Source organism: Oryza sativa, chromosome 7, assembly GCF_034140825.1.
Source record: "Oryza sativa Japonica Group chromosome 7, ASM3414082v1".
Lineage (NCBI taxonomy): Eukaryota > Viridiplantae > Streptophyta > Magnoliopsida > Poales > Poaceae > Oryza > Oryza sativa.
In genome coordinates this window covers 4,637,033-4,651,705 of record NC_089041.1, presented here as the reverse complement: position 1 = coordinate 4,651,705, position 14,673 = coordinate 4,637,033, and the positions used below count along the sequence as shown (strand labels likewise).

Sequence of the window (14,673 nt, the reverse complement as noted above, 5' to 3'; positions counted from 1 at the left end):
GAAGGACTCCTAGCTGGACTACAAGCAGCCACAACACTCAGGGTAAAATGACTGATTGTGAAAGGTGACTCAGAAAGTCGCCAACCAAGTGCATAAGGATTACGGAGGCTCTAATCCCTAATTGTCCAAGGATTACGAGCTCGAAGTGCGCCATGTCTATCGCAAAGACAACACCAATGTCGACAACCTCACCCGACGAGCTTCCAGGAGAAAGCCGGTGGAATCCAGCATGTTCCTAGAGTATTAAGTATTAACCAGTCCATCCGTCAAGAGTTCGCCAGACGACGACATCGATAGCACCACCGACGTTGGCTCGAGGGCTACTACTTAGATTGACAAAATCGTCACAGACATCGAGACCACTCAGGACTAGTGAACACCGCTTATCGAATTCCTTAACACCAACAAGTTGCCGAAAGAGGACACGGAAGTAGAAAACTCTCACGTTAAGCCAAGGCCTACTATATGATTGCGGACCACCCTATAAAAATGGTATTTTTTTATAAAAAAAACTCCATCAAAATTTAGCAAGGCTTCAAACCAAACATTCAATGCTACAAAACGTCAAATGTATCAAATTTTGACATTATTAATTTTTGGTAAGATACCAAATTTTGTTAATTTTGAAATTACCCACTCTTAAAAATTAGTAAAATTTGTTAAGACATCAAACCAAACACCACCCAACCTTAATTCTATATTATTAAAATTTGGCATGTTTTTCCCAACAAAGTGAACATACCCTATTCTTTTTGAAACTGAAGCAGGAGCTCTGCTGTTTCATTAAGAAGGAAGAGAGAAAAGGTTGACTGGGTTGATTTTTACCTGTAATGGTTTTGAAGCCCAGATGCCTATGTATCCTGCCACTTATCATTAGCTTCTCCAGGTGAGATAGAGGTTTCAAGTTGTCCATAGATCAAGAATATATCGATCGCGATCTTCTGCGAAAACGGACAATGAATTCAGAGATGTCTGATTGAGGCCCATAGATCTGTGTTGTGGGACTCCAGTACCTTCATGATCTCATCCCTGTCAAGCATCCAATGTTTTTAACCATGTAGCTGTTGGCTTCTATGCTTCTCAGAGACTGTAGATGTTGCAGTTGACTTATTTTGCTACTTGCTGACATCCCAAACCGCCCATCTACGAGTAGGTGGTGAAGCTTAGTTAACATTGTGGTTTCACTTGGCAACTCCAGTACAGAACCATTGAGATAAAGCATTTGCAGATTGCTAAGCTTCCCTATCAATCTCGGTATGTCTTTCAGTTTTGTGTACCCGAAGTTTAGGTAGTGCAAGTAAAACAATTGGCACTTTCTGAATATTGCAATTTCTCAGGCAGCAGTCTGAACCAAGACGATGATATTTCCTCTGAAAACACGAACATGGACCGAAGCTGAGATGAACATTTTGCTGCTTGGACTAAATTGCCATAATCCTTTTGTAAGAAGCACACTGTGATCCATTGGTAATTCCATCCGAGTTAGGACAGTCCCATATGGTAGCAATTTTTTCCTTCTTGGATATGGTTAGGGCTATTTCTCTAACAAGATCATGCATCTGGGCTTCTGGAATCTCTTTGGCCTTCCTTCCATATTCATTCATTTCCAAAACCTGAAGCAATGATCGACTAGCAAGTTCCTTCAGGTGACAATGCTGCTACATCTGCCATTGTTGTCTCAGGTTCTCTGTCCTGAACAGTTTCTTCATCTATTCACAATCTGATTAACCATTTTCTGTCGATCCGATAATCTTCAGGGAACAGGCCGCAGTAAAGAAAGCAATTCTTGAGGTAAAACCAGGTTGATTGTAACTGAGATTCAGAACACTAGTGTCCCAGCTCAGCTCTGGATTGTTTACTCAGCTGCCACCTAAGTTGATTATAGAACAACTCCCTTCTCATGCTCCTCCATTTCTTTGTACGATAAAAGGCTCCCTATAGCTACAAGAGCCAGTGGCAAACCTTGGCATTTCTCCGTGATTCTTTCAGCGACAGTCTTCAGATTAAGGGGGCAATTTCTGTCATCCAATTTTGAGAAAGCCTTTACATAGAAAAGAGTCCAGCCTTCCTGCTTCGGTAGAACCATAGAATTTCATGGTCTGCAACTGCTAGAGATGCCACAATTTCGATTCGAGTTGTGATAACAACTTGGCTGCCATTGTTGTTCTTAACAATTGCATGACCGTTCGTTGTGGCTTCAGTCAGTTCAGTAAACTGGAGGAATTATTTTTTTACTCCAGAGAAGAGAGAGAGAGAGCAGAGCAGAGTTCATCTGAAAAATCTGACAAAAAAAACTCTCTCACACTCTCTAAAAAAGAGACATTCTAACAGAGAACTAGCAAGGGTTGGGCTAAATCAATTTCAGTGCTTCTCTAGGTGACAACCTACTGCGAAGTGAACTGCAGTTAGTGCACCCTAAGTATTACTAAGTGCTGAAGGGTGAAATAAATCATATCAGAATAGAGAAACCAATCTCTGATCCAACCATCTGCAAAGACAAAAAAAAAAAAAAGCGAAGAGGCACAGTAAACAGGTGGTGTGGAACTGTGGATAACTTGCATGTTAACATAGTATCTTATCTCAAGCTTTGCCTTTTGTGCTTAAGCATTATTGACTGCATTACCAAAAGATACATAAGGTTAATTAATTTTAAATTCGTCCATGTGTCCAAGTGAGACAAGTCCTTCAGAGCTTTCTTGAGTACGGATTTGACATTAATGAACCATGGATAGTATGAATTGCATACAGCAAATTGGACCCAATACAATGGCAGACACAATCTTCAAGTGCATGTCTCAAATCTTTATTGCAAACAAAGAAATGAATATAAATGAGACACTAGTATAGTCGTGGATAAGTTTTATGGAATTAATGTACGTAGCTGAAAGCATTTCGCATCAAGATACCAAACAGGCATGTGTTAAAAACCTTTCCGATGTATGATATCACCAGATATAGAACAAATTTTGCCAAAAAGAAACAGTGTTCTTTTCAGTTCCCCAAATAATGACATAAGCCTTAATTGACACTATGTTTATGACACGCTTGTCAAGATGCATAGTTAAAAGTAGCTATATTTTGCGGGAAAATATGTAGTGCAAACCATATATGTAGTGGAAACTTGGAAACTACCGTTGGATCGAGAAATGGACGTCCGAGATTCGTCCACATCACCATGAGTTAAAATTTAACTCCCAGTAAAATTTTAACTCATGAGTGAATCTGCGAGTTAAATTTTAACTCATGGTGACGTGGATGAATCTCAGACGTCCATTTCTCGATCCAACGGTAGGTTCCAAGTTTTCAGTACATATGTGGTTTGCACTACATATTTTCCCATATTTTGCGACAGAGGATACTGAATATTTCTCCTCACAGCTATCTGCTAGGAGCCAATAACTTTTCTCCCTAGCATTATGCCATTGAGAAAACAATTGACAATTTAATCTAGGACTGATCATTTCAACTATCTCTGTATTATTATCCACTTCTGCATAAGTTCACTATTTGGTGAAGCAATTTGTGACTTCCAGCATTTCTTGGTCACTACATGAGATAAGACCATAGAACAATCCATTTTCTATATTAACTGAATATATGAAAATCTGATACAAATGTTATGTATGTTTTTTTTTCAAATGCAAATTAGTTTCTGTTGTAAACAGATCATAACAGACTCAAAAGACCCTCCCATTATTGTGCTTTTTTTCGCGGGGCAGCGGAAAGCCAGCTGAAGTTTATTAAGGGAAAAGAAGGGGTTTTAACAACTGTAACAACAAAATTACAGTAAGCAAACAGCTGAGCAACCAACACTAGAGCACAGGCAGCTCAACTCACAGCACTGCTAAGAACATACAGCAAGCAACAATCAACAATCAACCAAGAGGCCGCAACAGACCCGCGACCCTCCACACCTCCCACTCATCCTCGATAGTTACACAAAGACCCGGGTTATTATGCTTTCTAATCAACGCATGGAGAAGAAATATGTTCGCTCGGCTCAATCCTCCTTAAGCGACAACTTCAGCAAGAATTGCCTCTTGCCAGCAATTCATAATTATAATACATCTCAATGAATAGATGATCAAGTGTTTAATTACTGACTGAATTCATTTTATTTCTGAAAAAGACCATCAACCTATATAGGTCCATTTGCTAATTGCAGTTGGAGATCATCATATTTTCGTGACCTTGTGGAAGTTTTTTGCATCATAAAAGCAACTAAGGCAATGAATATGAATCATTATGATTAATGATGGATTTTATTTTATTTCCGATGAAACAGGTCATCAAAGGCCATTTCCTAATTGGAGTTGGAGATCATCATATTTTTGTGACCTTACGGAAGTTTTTAGCATCATAAAAACAACTAAGACGATGAAAATTTAAACGGAACTAATAAAACTGCTCTTGTTATTTAAAAATAAATAACCAAATGAAGTTGATGTGGCTAAACCAATAAAGCGCACAAACATAACCAAACAATTCCATGGATACGAGCTATATGATGATGTGAGACCAATCTTTACCTTGTCACACACTCCCTCGACATAATAAACTTCCAGTGTACACACCTACTCCGGTATAGATGCTCGTTTGAGTTATATCCCAGAAAGTGTTAGTTACTGGATTATAAATCTGCACTATCCCTTCCGATGGCATCTGCAACCAGAGTACTACATTTCCCTCATCCGTCACAAGCAACGGATGCACTTTCACACAATCTCCAATCCCATAGAAAGATGGATCAACATTAATCCTGTACTCTTTGGACCATGTACCCTTTTCAGAATCAGTTAGAAACCATAGATCCACCACATAAAAATGATAATCCCAATGCGCTGTACACAAAGTGTCTTTAATTCCAGCCAACATAAAATGATAGTCAAGGTCATGATAGCTAAGTCTGTCATTGGCTTCCTCAACAATGCTCTTCGCCGGCCCCTAGAGGGTCATACTCCACTGCTCCATCGCGAGGTCGAAGGAAGGCAGGCAACCTGCCTCTAGAACGGAGGGCGAACATTGGAGGATATCGAAGTTGAAGTAAGCAGCCCCTTTGAACACAACTCCATCGGTGCAGAAACAATCAAGCTGTACAGGTGGATTCTCCACCTTCCTCCGCTGCTGTCCACCGACGCCGCGGCGGCTGACGGTGATAACCTCGGACACGTAACGATCTCTCAATGTCTTCACAATCTGAACTAGCTTACGCTCTCATGTGGGAGATGCTACCTGGCCAAATGCAAACCAGGCAAGAAGCTAGCATTGAGCAGTCTGTACTGACGTCGCCATAGTGGGGTAAAGCGGACATGGATTCGGTGGTGGGTAAGGCGGAGATGGATCCGGTGGTAGGGTCGAGCAGGTGAATGCTATGCTCCTTACCGTCGAGGAAGACGAGGTCGTCTGAGGTCGCACTCACAACCATGCCTCTCCCCACTTGGGATTGGGGTTTTGGGATCAGCTGCTTGACAATGTCGCCAGACAGGTCGACAAGATCGACACAGAATCTGGGGAAGCTCTGCACGCCGATGGCGAGGAGGAGGGCGGCGTGAAGGGGGGTGGCGGGCGGCGTGCGCGGCGGCGAAGAGCGGGTCGGAGGTGAAGGAGCGCGGGCTTGGCGGGGAGGCGAAGCAAGACCTCGTGCAGCATCTCCGGTGGCAAGACGCCATCAACCACGGCTCCGAACCCCTTGCCCTCGCCGACGTCCATCGACGCGCCGCGGCGGCGAGGCTAGGGCTCACGGCGGCGATGTCTGAGGCTCACGGATGGAAGTATGGAACCGCGGCTCGCAGCAATCAAGGGGAACAAGTCTATTCTGCCTTCCTTATTTGTTTCTGCTAATCGAAACTTCTCCCTCAACCGCAAAACAAACCGGACTGAGAACTTTCTTCATCTTCGAAAATCGGTGAAGATTTCGTAAGTGGTTTTATGCTGAAACGAAACGTGGGACCCACGTGTCAACGACTCATTCCCTATCAAGGGATGTGAGCATGCGACGTTCGCTAGATCTCTTGTGGGTGTCACGCCCCAAAAAATTAGCCAAATTTTTCAGACTATTTTGTGTATAATTTCTTGTCCAGGAATCAAGCCAGGTAATAATATCATAAATCTTTATACATATCGAAATATAAATAAAGCGTAAATACTTGCAGCACAGACACTTAATCCTCACACTAAAAAGAAAGTAGTGGCGGAAAAGGAGCGATCCTGATGACGCTCTCTCTCGTGGCCCAATCTTCTGGTGAGGGGATAGCTTTCTCTTTGATCAAGCGCGACGTTTGCGATGTGGCTACGACCAGAACAAGTTCAAGACGTCGTGTAATCGCTACCCCACAAACGATATCGTACCAACCGTGACGCGTGGTTGATGATCCCTGCAATGCTAACGAGAGAACATTTTAAGAACAAGATAGGATGTAATCTAAATATTGTGAATAGGTGATTAAGCACAAAGAAATAGTTGTAATTGAAGTGGTAAATCTAATCGATTAGGCAAATCAACACACCAACTATTGGCGGCTCTCAATGCATAGTCGCCGACTAATTGAGCGAGAACTAGAGACATGATGAATGGCACTTTGCAAAATTCAACTAAACAAAATCCAATTGTTTTAGAGGGTCTACATAAACATTTATAGAGGTTAATTCGTGGAGCTGAAGGGAGACACTTCCGAGATGGCCCTAGTCTAATACAAGGCCTAAGGCCAAGTTCAGATTCAGCAACAACGATGATTCCCATTGACTCGAGATAAATTTGGATGAAACCGGATTAGGGTGTGGCAATTTCCCCGTTGGGCCGGGGACCCGCCCCTACGGGGGCGGGGCCGGGGGAGTTCTCACCCGTGGGTGAGTGGGGACAGGGCCCCGCATAATTCCGGCGATGGGGACGGGAATCGGAATTAACCCGCGGGTGACCCAGAGGGGCCCCGGATATGAGTTATTTCTATAAAAGTTGCACATTGCAATAATATAGACGTAGGGGTGAAAACAGGTCAGGTTCGGTCAGATCTCATCCTTCCCATATCCTAACCCACAATTTATAATCGGAATCGGGTCGGACACGGATAGTATCAAATACGGATATAAACTCGGATAATATCGGGTATAAATATAGAACGAATACGTACCAATACAGATACATACGCTATCGGTTACGAGTACTTATTGAGACAAACATGTATTACACGTACTAGACAATAATACCTAAGCATAGTATTATCGTAGTTAAAAATCATTTTATATTGTTGTTGGGCAATTCCTCACTCTCACACAGAAAGTCTCGATTTCTCTCTCCTAATCCTAAACAGTCATCTCTCTAACTCTCTCTTCTAGTCCTAGACAGTCAATATTATTGTTAGTAATTGTTAGACAGTCAATATTGTTATTGGGCCTTGTGGTGAATGCTTAGGGTGTGTTCGCAGCTGGTTCCTAACCCGGAATAACACGGGAAACGGAGCAATCCATTAGCACGTGATTAATTAAGTATTTGCTATTTTTTAAAAAAATAGATTAATATGATTTTTTAATCAACTTTCGTATAGAAACTTTTTACAAAAAATGCACCGTTTAATAGTTTAAAAAATGTGCGTGCGGAAAACGAGGAAGATGAGTTGAGAAAAAGGGTGCCGAACACACCCTTAGTGGGTTGGTGGTTGGTCTTTTGGCTTTATTAGGGTAGGCTTGTATTAGATTATCCGAGTAATACCCGGATATTTAACAGGGTAATATCCGTATTTTTTCCGGATAACCCGTATCCGTCGGATACCACGCTCCCAAACCCGATCCCATATCCGACAATAAATAGTTGTATTCGGACTCGCTACCTGTGAAAACATCCGGATACCCGAATTTGTCCCGAAATAATATGGTCGGGCGGGCGGTCAGGAAATATCCGTCCCGTTTTCACCCCTATATAGACCCAACAATCGCATTCAAATTAACATATAAAAGCTCAACACCCTAGTTCCCCTCAACCGTAATCCCTTTCCTTCCTTGAACCAACCCGCACCGCCGAGGGCTATTGAAATTTTATCATACTATTATTCAGTGTATTGCAATATTTGTATGGAGTATTAACTCCATCCGGCTGATGCAGGACCCCGGTCACCCGTCGGGTCCCCTGTGGGGGTGGGGATGGGTGATGTTTTTCACTCGACTTCGTTTCTGGGGTCGGGGCGGGGATACCCGCATGAGGGCAGGGGACGGGGCATTCCAACCCAACCCGGCCCTGCCCGCCCCGTTGCCACCCCTAGACCGAATGCGTTTGAAAGGTGACGAGATAAGCTTTCTATCAAGCTCAAGATCATCTAAATCAGAGTAGGCATGAGGGCGCTATGTTCGTTTGAAGTCAGTGTTATCTCCGGAGGCTAAATTAGACTTGGACGTGGAATTATCATTGGAACGTGTGAAGTTATATGCGTATATGATGAAATGATGTCCTCATCAACGAGGTTTCAGCTCCACTCCACAAGCAAAAACTCAACTGGGGGTACAACTGTATGAGCCTTGGCTCTTTAACTCCGTCTTCAACACAAAATCACTATATATGAAACTAGACCTGCCTTAACTTAATGAACAGGTTAATTAATTGATCTCATTTTATAGTTAACCTATCTCATGCTTATAGTTGCATTGCCCATTCTTATCTGACATTGTGCAGCTCGATCGGTGCACCAGCAGGTTTGTTCCGTCCCCTTTCACAATGAGAAGTCATTTTAATTTTTGGCACTTTCGACCTGTTTCGTATGGCAATGGAGCCTCCAAGTTGCACCTAAAAGCCTAAGCTGATAGGGAAAGGTGGACAATTCACTTTATACACTTCAACACTCTTCCTCACACGAGACCCCCTCAAGTCTCAGCGTGGAATATTGGAGTGGGCTGCAATTATTTTATTTAATTGCGCGCCAGCCAGGATTCGAACTCGAGACCTCTGGCTCTGATACCATATTAAGTTGCATGCATCAGCCAGTTGCACCTAAAAACCTAAGCTGATAGGGAAAGACAGTCAATTCACTTTATACACTCCAACATTATCCACCACCACGCCGGTAGTAGAGGAGGACAAGGAGGAGGCGGAGGCAACGATGACGGGGACAAAAGAGGAACAGTAGCGGCGGCGGCCAATGTTGGAGTGCTGCTGCACGGTGGCCGCCGGAGCTAGGCGGTGGCGGTGGCGGTGGCGGTGGCGCTTGTGCTTGTGCTGTCAGCCGCCGTCCTATCTTGTTGTCGAAGAATCCATCTTTTGAACCCATCTCGTCGAAATCCTAGAGCACCAAAACACCCCTACCTGGCGCGCCACTGTCGACGTTTGATGTCGCAATTCTGGTATTTGCATAGTATGGAGATCGTCGGTGCTAGGATATACGCGAGACTGAGGTAAAAGAGACGGAGACAGGGACTTTTATACAGGTTCGGGCCCCTGAATTATCAGGTAATAACCCTATATCCTGTTGGCCGAAGCCGGTATTGCTCTTATTCACCATAATCACACCAGTACAATATGTGGGGTAGCCTATCTAACTGTTGTCGACATGGCGGTCTGAAGGTCTGACTCGTAGTCGACAACAGGGTAGTCTTCCTCCTCGAATCCGTGCCCGGCGATATCAGAGAAAAAGACAATCCCTTCCTATAGATTACCAAGGAATAGTAATCTTTTTTTATAGGTGAAATTAGATTGGATTTAGATATATACCATTCCTTGATTATATGAGAAACGCTTTCGTCTCTACTGACAGTATCCAGAGACACCATAGGGGACTAGCCGTGTCTATCCCTGAAGTCGATATTCGGCGTCTTGTCTTGGTGTATGTTGTCTTGTATGTTGTGGCCTCTGTTGTTCCCTCCAGTCTATGGTGGGTGTCAATTGAGGTGGTCGTGTTGTCCGTCCCCCTCTCCTCCTAGAGGGCCTTGTATTTATACCCATAGGTGTCCCTTTGTTCAAGTAGAACTAGGGAAACCAATATGGATATAATCCGAATAGTTCTTGTCGTTTCCATGTAGAACTCTGGTTGTCTTTCCTTATCCGGAACTTCCTCCATATCCGCAGGTTGTTTCCATATAGGACATGGTATGTGGTGGGTCCTGCCGAGATTTAGTCAACTACTATTAGGTATGTGGTATCCATAACCCTGACAGTAGTAGAGAAAGAGGATGACACGTGGATCCTACTTTATTTTTTAATTTATTTGTTGACTGAGATGTCACGTGGACGTCACGTCAACAAAACCGTTCTCTAAAACCATCAAGAGAGTCAATTTACACCGGTTTTAATAGTTGATTGGTCGAGAACTCAGGGATATGCCACTAGTTAAGGGAGTCAATGTGAATCTTATTATGAATCTTATTATTCCTGGGTATCCATCCCCTTAGGTCTAGCCCAGAACGATGAGTGGACCAAGGCCCAACAGCCACGAAGTGCCGTCGCACGCCGCACCACTGCACAGATGCAGGCCTCAGGAGCATGTCGTGGTGGTTGTGTTCGGCAGCCGAGGATTGTAAGAAATTTCTCGCGTGCATACTTTTCGAACGGTTAAACGGTGTGTGATTTTTGTAAAATAAAATTTATAAGAAAGTTATTTTAAAAAAATCATATTAATCTATTTTTAAAATTTAAAATAGTTAATACTCAATTAATCATATATTAATGTCTCATACAGTAGAATTGTTCTTTTAGAAAGGCAGATTAGTAGTCTTTGTCAAAACTGTTATTACAGATTATCACTGTTCTGCTCTGTTAATTTCCTTCTAGTTAACTGAACTATCTGAAGCCACAAGGAATGGCGCATGGAAACTCTTCTGTAACTTTTGAGCTTCTTTTTTTTTAACAAAATGGGATGGCTTCATCGCATTGTACATATGGCACATTCGCAGAATATCCGGCAATGCCACGCCATGACTCACGATGGGGTCGCTGGGTCAAGTCAGCAGGGAAATGCTCCTCATCGTGCACGACATGCAGTAAATCGGAAGGAAAAAAAAAAGACCTGCTTTTCTTTTCTTTTTCTAATGAACAAGGTTGGATCATGATCTTTATTATGGATGCCAAAATAGTTTTGTCGCAACGTATTTGGAAATCTTGGGTGTCTAGTTCAAGCGGTAGGAGTAACCACTCTCTTAAAAAAAATACTACCACTAATTGCAGCGGGTTTTGTTTTTTTAATCAAGAGTGGTTTTGATTAAAAAAAGAGTTTCAGTGGAATTTACAATTTTTTAGGGCAATTATTTTTTGTGAACCACCAGATTAGTGTCGATTATAAGTGCAATTGAGTAGCTCGGACAAATCAGCCTATGAACATAGGCCTAGTTTAGTTCCCAAAATGTTTTTCTCAAAAACATCACATTAAATCTTTGGACACATGCATGGAGCATTAAATATAGAATTAAAAAAAATTAATTGCACAGTTAGGGGGGAATCACGAGACGAATCTTTTGAGCCTAATTAGTCCATGACTTGTCATAAGTGCTAAGTAACCCACATGTGCTAATGACAGATTAATTAGACTCAAAAAATTTGTCTCGCGGTTTCTAGGTGAGTTATGAAATTAGTTTTTTCATTCATGTCCCAAAAATCCTTTCGACGTCCGATGAAACATCCGATGTGATATCTTTTTTTTTTCGCAAGCTAAACATGCCCATAATTGTTGCAGCAAAGTCAGTCAAGGAGACATCACCAAAATACTTCATAACTAGTGTATCACTGTGGAGCAGTTGCCCGGAATTTGATTCTGTGGCCAACAAGCTAGTTGCAGGAAAGACGAATATTTATGCGCGAGAACACATGACTATTAACGCTGATTTGGGAATTAATAATGAGCAGTGGGGTTTGGGGCCAGAAGCAATTCATGGACAAAACAATTAATTTCTTTGCCAAGAGGAGAAAATGATATTCAGGACATGAGAATGATAGCAGTGCACAAATGCCATAAAAAGCAAATCTTCTTTCTTAGCCAAGAAGCTTTTCTTGGAAGTACTAGACTAGTACTACCCCGTCCCATATTATGTCGCTTTGAGTTTTTATTTGTAATGTTTATTCATTCGTCTTATTAAAAAGATTTAAAATTATTATTTATTTTGTTTGTGATTTGTTTTATTATCAAAAGTACTTTAAGTATGACTTATCATTTTCAATATTTGCACTAATTTTTCAAATAAAATGAATGGTCAAATGTTGCAAGCAAACAGTCAAAGCGACAAGTAATATGGGACAGAGGCAGTAATAAAGAGAGCTTAGATGATGTTTTTTTCTCCCGAAGATGAAGATTAAGTTTTTTTACGCAAAATGAGGTGGTATTAAAGTATGATTGATTGAGTTTTAACTATTACAAACTTCAAAAATAGATTAATATGATATTTTAGAGCAATTTTCATATAGAAAGTTTTCGCACGAAACACACAGTTTAACACAGTTTGAAAAACGTATCACAAAATTTTTTATCTTCATTCAATTCTTGTTGGACAAAATAACGAGACCCTAACAAGTTCAAGAACTTAAAGCCGTTTCAATGGACTTCCAAGGTTTCCGTGGAGTGATATGTACATATATTCAAGTTGCATGTTTCTACTTTTTTATTATTATATATGATAATAAATAAGACACATATACCGCATCACATTGGACATTTACTCTAGTGACATTTGTTGAAGAAAAAAACATCTTAATTCAGGCCATGCATTTTCTTGGGCATCTCAATGCAAAAGAGGAGAATGACCTCAATTGGATGCCTCCAAAGATATATTCTTACACATCACATTGAGAACAAAAGTGAACACATTGATGGCCACCTCCAAAGCCCCCACTATTTCAACGTTGAGGTACCTTTCATCGAATTTGGATAATGGTGTCGCAACATGTGGACACTTATTCCATTGACTATTGCGCATGGACGCTTGGCAGCAAACAATTTCTAATATGGGACAATTTCTAAAGCAACAAGTGCCGATGCATTAATATCGAATGGGGAAAAAAACAATGGAAATCAATCATTTGAGTCGATTTGCAACATATACCCGGTCCAACAAGAATATTTTATATTTCCCTTGTCTTGAAAACAAATTTGTTTATACAAATAAGTGACGCGGACCTAAAACTCAGTTAACCATCCAAAACTATTCATACTCAAACTCCCTTAAACTATTAATCCATCATTTCGCCTATAACTAGTTATAAGCCATAACATTTACTAGCAAACAAAAGTAATACATAGATAAAATTAGAGGTTGTTCATATTATAGCCAAAATAAACCTTACAATTTTGGCAAGTTGATAATATTATTAAAATTTTGATAGGATTTCTTATATATTTACCAAAGTTTGGTAACAAACTAAATGTAGACACTTTTTTTTGGCAATCTTGTTAAAAAGAAGTTATGGTTAAAAATAACATCATTCTGAACAACCCCTAGTATACATATGTTGTGAACTATGATGAAAACGTCAAAATCAACTTTAAAATTAAGATTAAATTCCAATTGTGATTGATGCTGATAAGTTGAAGAGCAATTTTAACTTCAGAAAATATTTTAAAAATAATTTAGGTTTTTCACATATTTTCAACCACTTAATTAGGTTAAAAATTGGCCACTCAAATCGGTTTTTACTTTTTAAAAGTATAAAGTTTTATTCCAAAAGTACTCTCATTGCTTCGGTTTACCACCTTTTCAACCACAAAAGGTAAACGGTAAGAAAACACTACAAGCTTGTTTGGCACAGCTCCAGCTTTCTTTTTCTGAGTTGGAGTCCAATCAAACAGTTTCGGATCCATCTAAAATGGGAATAGAGCTAGATGAAACATTATCACAAAATAAAAGAGGTGGAGTTGAGTTTAAACGGCTACACAACTCCACTCCAAACCTAACTCCTAGAGCTAAAATTAAGTGTCCCTTTGAATCACACGATTTAAAAAACAAAGGTATAGGGAAACATAGGATTCAGACAGGAATGCAAGTCTAAAATAAAGGATTGCAAAACATAGGAAAAACACAGGAATGATCGTTTGATTGTTGGATCACAGTAAAAATACATGAATTAGATAAAGAGAGATAGTCTTAAAAGAAATTTTCTAAAAGGTTAGAGTTTTTGCTAAGTTTCCTCCAAAATCTATATGCAATGAGCCATTCTATAGGAATTTCATATGATTTAAAAAGTTTCAATCCTTTAAATCAAATAACCACGTAGAAAAAAAGTTATATATGAGTATGAAATTACAACGTAGAATCTTTTGCTTGGGGCCCTAAGAGTGACACTACCAAACAAGTCCTACTTCTATGCTAAGCGAAACGACATATTTACGAACACAAAATAATTTGTAAATAAAACTTTTATATACGTGTAGCGATCTAAATAAACACTGAAAATTTAAATTTCAATAAAAAACCCTAAAATCAACTTTAAATTTAACACTGAAAATTTAAATTTGGGCTAATAAACATATGCAAAAGTTAAAGCCGTAAATTGCCATGTCTGTTCATCTTGCTTATCAGAACGGAATAATCTTTACACGCGTGGCATATAGCATGTTCTTGCAAATTTGAACACTCGAGGCCGCGAAAGTTCCAGAAGAAACGCGTTCCACTGCAACACGCGGACGAGCGTGACGACGTCAGCGTCCTCGGAACGCAAGGGCACTCCGGTAATTTCTCCACCCCTTCTCTTGGCCTATAAATTGCCACCTGCGC

General features: G+C 40.7%; 1 pseudogene; it reads right to left on the bottom strand.

The window, feature by feature from the left end:
* Window positions 1–4,533: 4,533 nt before the first annotated feature.
* Window positions 4,534–5,792, bottom strand: LOC107281574 (F-box/kelch-repeat protein At3g06240-like; annotated as a pseudogene).
* Window positions 5,793–14,673: the final 8,881 nt, after the last annotated feature.